The sequence below is a fragment of the Clupea harengus genome, chromosome 17, assembly GCF_900700415.2.
Source record: "Clupea harengus chromosome 17, Ch_v2.0.2, whole genome shotgun sequence".
Classification (NCBI taxonomy): domain Eukaryota; kingdom Metazoa; phylum Chordata; class Actinopteri; order Clupeiformes; family Clupeidae; genus Clupea; species Clupea harengus.
Genome location: NC_045168.1, coordinates 17389055 through 17403862, shown reverse-complemented (window position 1 = coordinate 17403862; position 14808 = coordinate 17389055). Strand labels below are relative to the sequence as shown.

At 47.7% G+C, this 14808-nt stretch overlaps 1 protein-coding gene across 1 annotated transcript in view; it reads right to left on the bottom strand.

Annotated features, from left to right (window-relative positions):
- Nucleotides 1-9184, bottom strand: part of LOC105903784 (homeobox protein PKNOX2-like) — a 22799-nt gene extending 13615 nt beyond the window's left edge. Inside the window, exon 1 of the mRNA XM_031584256.2 lies at nt 8970-9184. The gene's annotated coding sequence lies outside the window, so the exon portion shown is untranslated. The remainder of the gene's footprint in view (nt 1-8969) is intronic.
- Nucleotides 9185-14808: the final 5624 nt, after the last annotated feature.

Below are 14808 nucleotides of genomic sequence, written 5' to 3'. Positions count from 1 at the left end.
GCCATGCACTGGAGTAATGAGCAATGCCACCAGGGACCCCTAAGTACCATACACACACAATACACACCATACACACACACACAATACACACCATACACACACCACACACACACACATGGTGTTAATGACATGTCCTCCCTCCCTTCTGTGTTGTGTGCTCTCTTCATCACGCTCAGTGGTAATAATGCACTAATGTCATGATAGTCATGTTGATGTCAGGTCAGTGTTCTGTTAATATCATGTTCATTCCATATTAATGTGTTGTTAATATTAGGTTAATGTCATATTAATGTTGTATTAATGTCATGTTTGTTCCATATCACCTGCCCTATGTGTTGTGTCTCTCTCTCTCCTTATATCTCTGTGTCTCTCTCTGTGTCTCTCTCTTTCTGTCTCCCTGTGTCTCTCTCTGTATCTCCCTGTCTCTCTCTCTCTCTCTTTATCTGTCTGTGTCTGTGTCTGTTGGTGGAATGAACTGCCTAGTATTACCAGAGCAGGGGCGTCCCTCTCTACCTTCAAGAAGCTTTTGAAGACCCAACTCTTCAGCGAGCACCTCCCCACCCAACTGGCACCTTGACTAGTGCTTAACTTGCAATTACAGCAGTTACATTCCTGCACTTCTTTTTCTTTCTATGGCGTTTTTCTATTTCTTATGTAAAGTAGTATTTATTGTTACACCAGGTTTTTATTGCTCTTAGCTTGACTGTTCTCTCCCTTGTACGTCGCTTTGGACAAAAGCGTCTGCTAAATGACTAAATGTAAATGTGTCTCTCTCTGTGTCTCTCTGTATCTCCCTGTCTCTCTCTCTCTCTCTCTGTATCTCCCTGTCTCTCTCTCTCTCTCTCTCTATCTCCCTGTCTCTCTCTCTCTCTCTCTGTATCTCCTTGTCTCTCTCTCTCTCTCTCTCTCTATGTGTCTTTCAGTGCTGCAGGAGAGAGAAACCTGAGCGGTGCTTTGCCTCTCCATCATCCCTCTGGGAGTCAGCGACGGGCACACGGACAGAAATAACGTGGCAGGAAAACAAGAAGCACAGAGTCCCTGTCTCAGACGTCCCTGTCTCAGAGTCCCCGTCCAGACGGCCTTGTCTCAGTGTGACCGAGGCGTCTCAAAAACACACACACACACACACACACACACACTGACACACACAGACACACACACACACACACACACACACACAGGACACACACAGACACACACACACAGTCCCTGTCTCAGTGTCCCCGTCCAGACGTCCCCGTCTCAATGTCACCGGTATCACGGTGAAAATGGTTGGTTATCATACCGCCGTGCACATTTGCTTATTACCGGTATTAAGGGGGAAAGTGCAACCAGATGCAGTCCTGCCAAAGGAGGAAACACATCAAATATGTTCACCCATCTTTGAGACACCATCTCTCTGTGCAGATCAGAGTGTGTGTGTGTGTGTGTGTGTGTGTGTCTGTGTGTGTCAGTGTGTGTGTGTGTCTGTGTGTTTGTGTGTGTGTGTGTGTGTGTGTGTGTCTGTGTGTGTGTGTGTCTGTGTGTGTGTTTTTGAGACGCCTTCCCTCTGTGCAAATCAGAGTGTGTGTGTGTGTGTCTGTGTGTGTGTGTGTTTTTGAGACGCCTTCCCTCTGTGCAGATCAGAGTGTGTGTCCCCTATGGGCCCAGAGAAGGAGAAGGAGGAGCTGATTGGAGCTCTGAGGAGGAGAAGGAGAAGGAGGAGCTGATTAGATCTCTGAGGAGGAGGAGCTGAATAGAGCTGATTAGAGCTTAGAGCTGTGCTTCATGAAATCTTATTAGAGGACCAACAGCAAGAGCTCCAGCAGACACCAGCCCCCCCCCCCCCCCCCCCCAGAAGCACAAATGTAATTGAATAGTCTCTTATCTACTCTCTGTTCACAAAAGAATACTCTCCCTCCCTCTCCCTCTCCCTCTCTTTCTGATGTCTTCAAGACCATGTCAGTAATCATGCTGAAGTCATGTTTTGAATGAGTTTGTTGTCTGTGCTGTTCTGTACTGTTTGCAGAGTGTGTATCGCCTTCTGCTTTTGTACAGAGCAGCACAGTCTGAATGAGCCCTTCAGCACAGTCTGACCCCCACAGCACAGTCTGACCCCCACGGTCTGACCCTGGCCTGACCCAGACGTGGCTCTGTTCAACCCTGGCTGTCAGGGCAGTTTTTCTCTGAAACCCACATTCAGTCATCCATCTCTCCACCAGTCTGTAAAAACACCCCACACACACCTAGCTAATGAATAGAGATGCTAATGAATAAATATGCTAATAAATAGAGATGCTAATAAATAGAGATGCTAATGAATAGAGATGCTAATGAATAGAGATGCTAATGAATAAAGATGCTAATGAAGAGATGCTAATAAATAAATATGCTGATGAATAGAGATGCTAACGAATAGAGATGCTAATAAATAAATATGCTGATGAATAGAGATGCTAACGAATAGAGATGCTAATAAATAAAGATGGGGAAAAGGAGACTTCAGATGAGTGCAGCTCTGTCAGCTGTCAGCTCTAAATAGGGTGGCACACGTGGGCACGCATTTAAATGCCCCAGGGGCAGATACCCCTGCTGTGCCAAGGACAGTGTGGCACTTCTAGACTGGTCACACACACAGTCACAGTATCAAGTCTAAACTGGTCCTGTATTGAGTCTAAGCTGGTCTGGTATTGACTCTAAGCTGGTCCTGTATTAAGTCTGGGCTAGTCCTGTACTGTGGGTTGAGTGAGTATGAGATGAGACAGTGTTGTACTGTGTGTGTGTGTGTGTGTGTGTGTGTGTGTGTGTGTGTGTGTGTGTGTGAGAGTGTGAGTCAGTGTTGTACTGTGGGTTGAGTATGTATGAGAGAGGGTTGAGTGAGTATGAGACAGTGTTGTACTGTGTGTGTGTGTGTGTGTGTGTGTGTGTGTGTGTGTTTGGGTTGAGTGAGTGTGTGACAGTGTTGTACTGTGGGTTGAGTGAGTGTGAGATGAGACAGTGTTGTACTGTGGGTTGAGTATGTATGAGACAGTGTTGTACTGTGGGTGTGTGTGTGTGTGTGTGTGTGTGTGTGTGTGTGTGTGTGTGAGTATGAGACAGTGTTGTACTGTGGGTTGTGTGAGTATGAGATGAGACAGTGTTGTACTGTGGGTGGGTTGAGTGAGTATGAGACAGTGTTGTACTGTGTGTGTGTGTGTGTGTGTGTGTGTGTGTGTGTGTGTGTGTATGTGTATGTGTATGTGTTTGTGTGTGTGTGTGTGTGTGAGTATGAGACAGTGTTGTACTGTGAGTGGAGTGAGTATAAGACAGTGTTGTACTGTGGGTGTGTGTGTGTGTGTATGTGTATGTGTATGTGTTTGTGTGTGTGTGTGTGTGTGTGTGTGTATGTGTATGTGTTTGTGTGTGGGTTGAGTATGAGACAGTGTTGTACTGTGGGTTGAGTGTGAGACAGTGTTGTAATGTGGGTGTGTGTGTGTGTGTGTGTGTGTGTGTGTGTGTGTGTGTGTGTGTGTACGTGTATGTGTTTGTGTGTGGGTTGAGTGAGTATGAGACAGACTGTGGGTTGAGTGAGTGTGAGACAGTAGACAGTGTTGTACTGTGGGTTGAGTATGTATGAGACAGTGTTGTACTGTGTGTGTGTGTGTGTGTGTGAGTATGGGACAGTGTTGTACTGTGGGTTGAGTATGAGACAGTGTTGTACTGTGGGTGAAGTGAGTATGAGACAGTGTTGTACTGTGGGTGTGTGTGTGTGTGTGTGTGTGTGTGTGTGTGTGTGTGTGTGTGAGTATGAGACAGTGTTGTACTGTGTGTGTGTGAGTATGAAACAGTGTTGTACTGTGGGTTGAGTGAGTATGAGTGAGACAGTGTTGTATTGTGGGTGTGTGTGTGTGTGTGTGTGTGTGTGTGTGTGTGTGTGTGTGTGTGTGTGTGTGTATGTGTATGTGTTTGTGTGTGTGTGTGTGAGTATGAGACAGTGTTGTACTGTGGGTGGAGTGAGTGTGAGACAGTGTTGTACTGTGGGTTGAGTGAGTATGAGACAGTGTTGTACTGTGAGTGGAGTGTGTGTGTGTGTGTGTGTGTGTGTGTGTGTGTGTGTGTGTGTGTGTGTGTGTGTGTGTGTGTGTGTATGTGTGAGTATGACACAGTGTTGTACTGTGTGATGGCTTGACTGTGAGAGAGGTGAGAGCCAGACTCACTGCTGAAACCGGCTCTATCAGATATCTGTGCTGTTTATAAATAGGGTTCCTCCAGCAGGGTTCTCCAGCAGGGTTCCTCCAGCAGGGTTCTCCAGCAGGGTTCCTCCAGCAGGGTTCTCCAGCAGGGTTCCTCCAGCAGGGTTCTCCAGCAGGGTTCTGGCAAACACCATTCTAAAGGAAGCTGATACTCAAACCTTCCAGCCTTCCAGCAACCTCCTCCAACACAGCTGCGTTTGTGTGTGTGTGTGTGTGTGTGTGTGTGTGTATGTGTGTATGTGTTTGTGTGTGTGTGTGTATGTGTGTGTGTGCGCGTGCGTGCGTGTGTGTGTGTGCACGTGTGCATGTGCGTGTGTGTACATTGGAAAGTGGTGTGTGAAGTAGAGTTTTAGCAGATGAGGCGGATGGAGAGAGACATTTGTGGTCTTCCTGACGCGAGCGTGTGGTCGGAACAGCAGTGGAAACACAGAGACCGCAACATTGCAGAGCAGCAGAAAAATGGTTCTTCATAAATAAGTGATGCTGCTTTGATGACAAAATCATTTATTCATGTATTCGTGCATCTAACGTTGTTTTATTATTACATCGTGCCTTGATCATTGTGAAGCCAGCGGGGGTGGGGGTGGGGGGGGGGGGGGTGTAGCCAGCACTCCTGCTGATCTCAGCCATATCTGCTCTGTGCAGCCCAGCTGGAGAGGAGATCTCTCATTAGAATGACTAGGCCTATTACAAACAGAGACATGGAAAACAGAGATGTGTTTCTGCAGTCTGAGCTCAAACCAACGAGAGTCATGGGGAACAGAGATGTGTTGCTCAGACCGCATGATGTCACTCTAATGAGAACTACTTAGCAGACACACATGGGCATCTGCTTCCCCACATAGCTGCTGATTTTAGAACAGATTTGACCCTCAGATCTAGCCCTGATATCTGAGGGGAGCCACCAGTGAGGAGAGCTGTGCTACTAGCAGGTGAGAGAGCTGTGCTACTAGCATAGGAGAGAGCTGAGGAGAGAGCTGTGCTACTAGCAGAGGAGAGAGCTGTGCTACTAGCAGAGGAGAGAGCTGAGCTACTAGCAGAGGAGAGAGCTGTGCTACTAGCAGTGAGGAGAGAGCTGTGCTACTAGCAGAGGAGAGAGCTGTGCTACTAGCATAGGAGAGAGCTGTGTTACTAGCAGTGAGGAGAGAGCTGTGCTACTAGCAGAGGAGAGAGCTGTGCTACTAGCAGGAGGGGATGCAGAGGAAGCTGTGCTACTAGCAGAGGTTAAGAGGAGCTGGTGCTACTAGCAGAGGAGAGAGCTGTCTGCTAGCGAGTGACGATAGAGCTGTGCGACGTAGAGAGGGAAGCTGTGCTACTAGCAGAGGAGAGAGCTGTGCTACTAGCAGTGGGGTTGGAGGGAAGCTGTGCTACTAGCAGAGGAGAGAGCTGTGCTACTAGCAGAGGAGAGAGCTGTGCTACTAGCAGTGTGGAGAGCTACTAGCAGAGGAGAGAGCTGTGCTACTAGCAGAGGAGAGAGCAGTGTTACTTCCAGTGAGGAGAGAGCTGTGCTACTAGCAGAGGAGAGAGCTGTGCTACTAGCAGAGAGGAGAGAGCTGTGCTACTAGCAGAGGAGAGCTGTGCTACTAGCAGAGAGCTGAGCTACTAGCAGAGGAGAGCTGTGTTACTAGCAGTGAGGAGAGAGCTGGGCTACTACCAGAGGAGAGAGCTGTGTTACTACCAGTGAGGAGAGCTGTTCTACTAGCAGAGGAGAGACATGGGGAACAGAGATGTGTTTCTACAGTCTGAGCTAATAGCAGAGGAGAGCTGTGTTACTAGCAAATGAGTGAGCTGTGCTACTAGCAGTGAGGAGAGAGCTGTGCTACTAGCAGAGGAGAGAGCTGTGCTACCAGTGAGGAGAGAGCTGTGCTACTAGCAGAGGAGAGAGCTGTGCTACTACCAGTGTGGAGAGAGCTGTCTTCCAACAGTGATGTGAGCAGGAGTACGGAGCTGAGAGAATACCAGAGAAATGGAAACATCCAGTGAGCTGTTTGGTTAGCGTCTCACAGGGCATTCTTTACATTCCTGGAACAGCACACACACACACTCTCACACACACACACACACGCACACTGAGGATGAGAGAGAGTGGCCTTTACCATACGTGGCTCTGCGTGCGTGCGTGCGTGCGTGTGTGTGTGTGTGTGTGTGTGTGTCTTTGTGTGTGTGTGTGTGTGTGTGTGTGGGTGTGTCTGTCTTTGTGTGTGTGTGTGTGTGTGTGTGTGCACTGGTGACATTAGTGTCTGCTGGGTCATTGACTCAGCAGACACTGTGTTTCAAGGTATGGAAAAGAGTAAAAGGGTGCTCCAACTTTCTGGGCACACACGCATACACAAAACACACACACATACACAAAACACACACACACACACGCACACGCAAAACACACACACACACGCATGCTCATGCATACACAAAGCACACATACACACACAGAAACACACACGTTTCCCTCAATTTATTTATCTCTTTCATTTATCTTCTCCTTCCGTCTAGCACACCTACACACACACAATCACACACTCTGAATAATACTACACTCAACACACACACACACACACACACACACACAATCACACACTCTGACTGATGCTAAACTCAACACACACAATCACACTCTGACTGATGCTAAACTCAACACACACAATCACACACTCTGACTGATGCTAAACTCAACACACATGACAAATTATATTTCCAGGTAGTAAAGACAACAAAATCCATCCACAGCAGCCACTGGTAAACACACCTTTCAGAAGTGAGAGATCTGTGACTTTATGTAATCACACACAATTTCATGGAACCTTAATGATTAAGGCATTGAATATACATGTTGTGGTGTTAGAGGAGGTGACATCATTGAATGCTACGTAGCAGGTCAAACTATTTGAGACATTTGTGTACCAGGAGCCTCTTTTCCAGGTGCATCCTGGGAACCACTGGCTTCAAATACTAAAAGGTTTCAGCCACTGCAGATTACCACACAAAGGCAACGGCGACTTTACAACACAGGGGTGAAGCAGGGAACATCACAACCAGTCAACATCAGTTCAGAACCGCTTTGAATTTCCACAATAACCCACAAGAAGGTCCATCATGTCCTCAAGCTGAACAAAGCAGAGGAGATCTGCACCATCGTTCACCATCGTTCACCACACAGGAGATCTGCACCATCGTTCACCACACGTTGAGATCTGCACCATCGTTCACCACACAGGAGATCTGCACCATCGTTCACCACACTTGAGATCTGCACCATCGTTCACCACACAGGAGATCTTCACCATCGTTCACCACACAGGAGATCTGCACCATCGTTCACCATCGTTCACCACACAGGAGATCGGCACCATCGTTCACCACACGGATCTGCACCATCGTTCACAGGAGATCTGCCCCATCGTTCACAACACAGGAGATCTGAGATCTGCACCATCGTTCACAACTCAGATCTGCACCATCGTTCACAACTCAGATCTGCACCATCGTTCACCACACAGGAGATCTGCACCATCGTTCACCACACAGGAGATCTGCACCATCGTTCACCACACAGGAGATCTGCACCATCGTTCACCACACAGGAGATCAGCCCCATCGTTCACCACACAGGAGAACACATATTGACACAGCGGCACACAGGAAAATACGCGTAAGTGAGACCTTGGACCACGGTACATATGTATATACATACATGCGTATGTTCCTGTGTGCCGCTGTGTCAATATGTGTTCTGGGTGTGTGTGAAACAGTAAAGACATGCCACTAACACATGTCTGGAGACATACACTAACATATGTTTGTGGTTTTAACTATAAAACCTATGACAAGAGCCATCAATCAATCAATCGATCAAGACCAGAGCAGGCAGATCAAGACCAGAGCAGGCAGATCAAGAACAGAGCAGGCAGATCAAGACCAGAGCAATAGCATTCAGTTTCTCCAAAACCTTCATTCCACCATTACATGTCACCCTCTCTACATGAAATAGGGGTGCGATGCAAAGGTCTTCTCCTGGTCAAAATATCCCATTCCCTAAATATGAAATATCGATCTACTGAAATATTTAACTATTGAACAGAAACTCCTCAGGTGGCAGTCAGAAGAGCCCATCCAACATCTGCTGTAAATGTATTTGAAGTCTCTTCAAATGGCAACATTAAACATTCACAGACACTCACACACACACAGGAAAAGTAACAAACAAAACATGTGAAAAGGCCCAATGATAATACAAACAGTGCCGCCAATCCCACCAATGCTTGGTGTAATTTAAAGTGGCATATGGTTACACTAAGCTAAAGTAAATTACATGAAATTGGCCAAGTTTAAGTTTGAGTCTACCGTCTACTCTTCAAAGTCACTAACGAGGCCACACCAGCATCAGCGCATGGAATTCTACGGTTAAAACGCTCCCCTTTCCGGCACCAATCAGTACCGCGGCAGTTTTTGTAATAGTTCGATCCTGCAGTAATCCTGCAATTTCTACTCCGTTTCGTAATCCCTTTCATTTCGCAATCATTCCTGCCATCGTACACACACACCCCTCCTATGTTCTCCCTCTTGTTCTCTATCCCCCTCTCTCTCTCACACACACACACACATACGCGCGCATTCATACACAAACACAATCACACACAAGCATCCTTTTTTCTCTCTGTATCTGCCTGAATGTGCGTTGTTCTGAAAAGGAAAAATGAGCAGATTGGGAGATGAGCAGCGGTGTGAAACGGAGAGCGGGAAGAGTGAATGACAGCTTACCTGCCTGCCAATCTTCATCACACTGACTGCTGTGACAGCCGTGCGCCGCTCCACATCAACGCTGACGTTCGCCGTGCGTAACCCCTCCCCCTGGCCTCCGCTTCTCTTCTCTTCTTCCCAACTTCGCTTTGTTTTCGGATTCATTCCGCACGGAGCAGACCGTCCTCACACACGCGCTACCAACGCCAGACATGCAGATGTGCCGGCCACCTTGCGGTGTGACGCGTAATTGCGCGTTGACGTTCCGCATGGCGTCGTCACCAAGTCCTGAAAAAAGTTCTTAAAATATACTTACTTTTATCTTACTTCCCTCTGGAATAATACAACACTCCTTAATATGTTTAAAGAGGGCCTTAATTTGAAAGCAGACTCCCCTAGCTTCTCCTTATAGTAACTAATAATTTTGGTTGTACACTGGTTGTAAAACAGAGAATGGCGTCTGTGCTACTGCCACAGCACGGCTGGTGCACCTGGTATTGCACTACGTATCTTTGGGGTACAGGTCGCGAGGCCTCTCACGAGATTTACGTAATGCTTTATGGCACCACCTCACGCAACAACAACTAGACCCATGCACTAGCTATAAGAGGAAGCTGGCGCAGTATTCTCTGTATGGACATAATGGCAGAGGCGATGAAGAAACTGAGGAAGACGTTGTCAGAGGAAGTAAGGAAGAGAAAAAGAGAGAATAACCGAGCAAGAGTCAGTCTCGGACTGGTTTTTACTTTTTTGGCGAGAGCTAAAAGTTACAAAAGGATGCAAGTCAGATGCTGAGCTGGCCTTTCTGTTGGACTCCAGTCTCCAGAGAAGTGGACACCTTCTCCATCTTTGAATCGAGACTAAAGACATTCCTCTTTAGTGCATCATGAATAATGCATTACAACCTGCCACCTGTTGCAACATACTTCATACTTCTTGTCAGCCATGTTGATGTGTTTAGCAGCAGTGGGCTACCTATCCTGCCAGTCCTGCTATCATGTTTAACTAAGATTCTCACGCACCAGACAGCCAACTATAACTCAACAAAACAAAAACATTTAATGTTTATAAACAAAAACAAAATTCCCCCACACTATGTCCGGCAGCCTCTCCCTCTTCATCTCCTTCTAAAGCATGAATCCTGATAAAGTGGCCAGTTTACTTACTGTTCATTGTTTACCTACTTTATGTTTTTCAAATTGATGTTTAGTAACCACATTTTCTCTCTCTTTTAGCATGACCTTTGCCCACTAATGCCAATGGCTGTGGAAACATTGTTCCTCATCACCATATCAATTCAGTACATGTGTGTGTGTGTGTGTGTGTGTGTGTGTCTCATCACCATATCCATTCAGTACATATATGCATATTGGGCAGCCGTACTCTACCCACTCACTTTGTCTCTTTCTTCCCCTCCTAGTCTACACTATCTCCGCTGTGGGATGATGCTGTAGTCTCTTCACCTGATCTACACACACACACACACACACACACACACACACACACACACACCCTCCTAGTATACACTATCTCCGCTGTGGGATGCTGCTGTAGTCTCTCCACCTGATCTACCTGCAGAAGCCCTTTGCCTTCACCTAACCATCCTCACCACACTGTCATGCATTCATTCGACCCCACTCATGATACACCTACCCACACCCGCATCATGTAAATACCATCTCATGTTTGTATGTATTGTGTATTGAATCATGTATATACCATGTCATGTTTGTATGTATCATGTATGCTAGTGTGCTTATCCTGATACATATGAATTCATATTTCTCTCCTCTATTTCCTTCTGCCACCCCCCCCCCCCCCCCCCCCACCTATCTCTACCTCTCTATCTGGCCCCAAGCAAATGACCCCGCCCCCTCGTGAGCCGAGGTTCTGCTTAAGGTTTCGTTCTGTTAAGAGGGAGTTTTTTCTTGCCCCTGTAGCCTTTGTGCTCCAGGGTGGTTCAGGCCCAGAGCTCTGTAAAGTGTGTTTGGTGTGTGTGTGTGTGTGTGTGTGTGTGTGTGTGTGTGTGTGTGTGTGTGTGTAGTGTGTGTGTGTGTGTGTGTGTCTGTGTGTGTGTGTGTGTGTGCTCCAGGGTGGTTCAGGCCCAGAGCTCTGTAAAGTGCCTTGAGACCATTTTATAGTTTAGGCGCTATATAAATCAAATTGAATTGAAGTGTTTGAAGCAGAATAATGCCACAACCTGCACAATAATGACTATCTCACTGCACATGATCTCTTACACACACAAACACACACACAGGCAAATATACACAAAATCTTTCACACACTCACAGACACACCAAGAGCGACTCTGTGTGTGTGTGCATTTGTGTGTGACAGAGACAGAGAGCATCCCAGTGAGTAACACTGTCATCCAGTAGGTGGTGCTGTTGAGATTCCAATGCAACGCAGAGGGCAGTGTGTGCAGTAAAGTCCTTCTGGAACAGTCTGGGCTCCGGCCAGCTGTCTGCTACTCTCTCAGCTGAGTCGCGTGACGAGGTGAAAGACGGCAGCTGGCTGTGGCCTGAGCTCTGCAGGTGTAGCCTGTAGTCTCCTCTCCCTCCGAGGCCTGGGTCTCTCCCCGACAGGCCTGCAGGTGTAGCCTGTAGTCTCCGCTCCCTCCAAGGTCTCTCTCTGACAGGCCTGCAGGGTTGAGCATCTTCTGGGGAATGTGTCGCTTATACGTTACCTGGCAAGGCACAATCTGGAGTGAGATCAGTCAACACACGTTTGAGGGAGATTCAGTGTGACCATGTGTCTCCTAAACGCTCGTTCACACCTCGAGTTACAATCACCTCAAGTCTCAAATGAGCGATGTATAACGCCCACCACACACACACACACACACACACACACACACACACACAAACACACGTGCAGACACTGCAGACATACTGGTGTCTCTGTAAAGCCACAGTGAATGAAGCACATACCACACTGAGACAGAGGCTCTGGGGCATCTCTCTCTGTACCCATGATGCTCTGGGGCATCTCTCTGTACCCATGATGCTCTGGGGCATCTCTGTCTGTACCCATGATGCTCTGGGGCATCTCTCTCTGTACCCATGATGCTCTGGGGCAACTCTCTCTGTACCCATGATGCTCTGGGGCATCTCTGTCTGTACCCATGAGGCTCTGGGGCATCTCTCTCTGTACCCATGAGATGGTCTCTGCCTGGGGGGTGCAGATCCTCCTGGTGCCCACACAGCATGGCATCACTCCCACTGCTAAACCACAGACCACCTGCCGTACTGAACTCCCAGACTGAGGGCCTGAGCTATTAGAGTGTGGGATGCATGAACAACACGGCGTCTGACTCACTCAGCTCGTAGTTTTACAGCGCTGCACTTGTTTGTTTGAAGGGAGGGCTGAGCGGAAATATGAAGGCTCCACTGATCTAGGCCACACACAGAGCGCAGAAGCTCAGGCTCCAGCACATTAATTAAACATGCCTGCGCCGTTCTGTGGCACTGCAGCTCTAATTGGCCGAGGAGAAAGGAAGATATGTAACGGCAGCGGGCGTTTAACAACGGGGGACAGCAGCTTCTGGCTCTCCCTGTGCGTGTCACCCCTCATTAGCTGACGCGCGCGTGTGTGTGTGTGTGTGTGTGTGTGAGTGTGTGTGTGTGTGTGTGTGTGGGCCTGTGCTGGTACTTCACCGACCGCATGGCCCTATAACACAGCCTCTCAGGCCCCACAGACTATAATGGGTAGGTGAACCGCATTTCATACCAAAAGTACTGAGTGAAGTATTTAATATTATTTCCACACAGGCTTCTCTGTGTCCAGACACTTACTGTCTATACTAATCTATGTGCAAGTATGAATAGGGCCATTTTAAAATAAGAAGGCTGTGAGTCATTTTGCCAACAGGTCACAGTCAGTTTAGATTATCATGCAGAGTGACCTCTATGACAGAAAATGTAGGCCCGTTTCCTCCAGCACAGATGAATCCTGTGCTTCAACCGCGCGGGCCGAATCAAGTGCAGAGCAGCCCAGGACATGGTTAAACCTGCCAAATATTGACATTATTATTCAATTGAATTGAAGAAAGATAGAAAAAGCTGTATTTTTTCCTAATTTTTTGTATTTTGGTCACAGGCCTTATACGGAGATCAAATTGTTGACACATTAGGACAGCTTGTCACAAACCGCCAGTAGGTGGCAGCATCCACTCAAGCTCCTTTGAAACAGAGCTTTGCTCTCGTCTCATCAGCTTCCACTCAGCCTGCTCGCTTTCAGTTGTTTCCCTCTCCATCTGTCCGACGCAGGTGATGTTTCACTTCATAATCAAACGCCGATCGGAGATGTGCTCATTTGCATACGCGCCAGACCAGCTCTAAGAGAGACAAAACCTGCCTGAAGATCTCTAAGAGAGACAAAACTGTTTGAAAAAAAAAAACCCCACAGAAAATCGGTTGGGGAAATGTGCGCTTCATCATCCGTCCCACAGTCATATCACGTCTTATTACCCTCTCCTTCTCCATCAGACTTACTTTCAAGCACATCGCCATGGGAAGTAAGTCATGCATGCGTCACATTTGTGTTGCTCTGTGCCCCGATTGAAATGCCGTTTGCGAGATGTTCTTACTTGTTAAACATCTCATGCCCTTCTGCTTCGCTGCTCGACGCTGGCGTCGTTTCGGAGCAAATGGTGCGTAAGTCACGGCAATCAAACTTCTCCTTGTCAGATCTGTCGGGCCGCGCCGCCGCCTGCACGCACGCCTGTTCGTTTGAGTGGAGAGCAGCAGAGAGCGGGGGCAGGCGCGGAAATCAGCGCGGATCTAATCCCCCGCACAAACAAACAGAAATCACATTACCACTTCATACCCGAACCCCGACCCACCAACCCATCCACCCCAGCATGTGTTGGACACTGCGGATTATCAGTCCATCTCTGCGGATTCACACACACTAAAAGCACACACACACACACACACACACTAAAAGCACACACACACACACACACACACTAAAAGCACACACACACACACACTAAAAGCAACACACACACACACACACTAAAAGCAAACACCCCCCCCCCCCCAAAAAAATGAGATCCATGCGTCTTCAAAAAGAGTGCCTTTCATAGCCCCCTGATAATCCCCTGTCCCATTTCATGAATTAGGAGGGCCTTGTGCCCCCCCCCCCCCGTCCCCCGTCCCCTCCCATACTCATCTCACTCTAAAGCAGTGCTTTTACTCCAACTCATGCCTTATCACGGAAACAATACACTAAAGGATCTGATCTGTGTGTGTGTGTGTGTGTGTGTGTGGGTACAAACAATACACTAAAGGATCTGATCTGGCCAAATGTGACCCAGTTCTGAGCCCACTGAGCACTGAGCTTAACACCACACAACAAAGCCACAAACACTCTTACATTACATTTGATGGCACACAGACACAGACACACACACACACACACACACACAGCCACACGCAACACAGCCACACAGACACACACACACACACACAGCCACTCACAACACACAGCCCACACACACACACAACACAGGCACACACACATAAACACAGCCACTCACAACACACAGCCACACACACACACACACACACCGGAGAGGCTCTTTTTTTCTTCCAGTCTCAACAGTGAAATTTCAGTGTATATGCAGTACACACACATGTACGATGTATGTACTTTATGTACTGTATGTACTGTTTCTCTGTCTGTATGTATGTATGTATGTATGTACGTATGTCTGTACATATGTATGTATGTATGCATGTGTGTGTGTGTGTGTGTGAGAGTGTGTGAGTTTGTGTGTGCGTGTGTGAGTTTGTGTGAGTGAGTGTGTGTGTGTGTGTGTGTGTGTGTGTGTGTGTGTGAGTGAGTGTGTGTG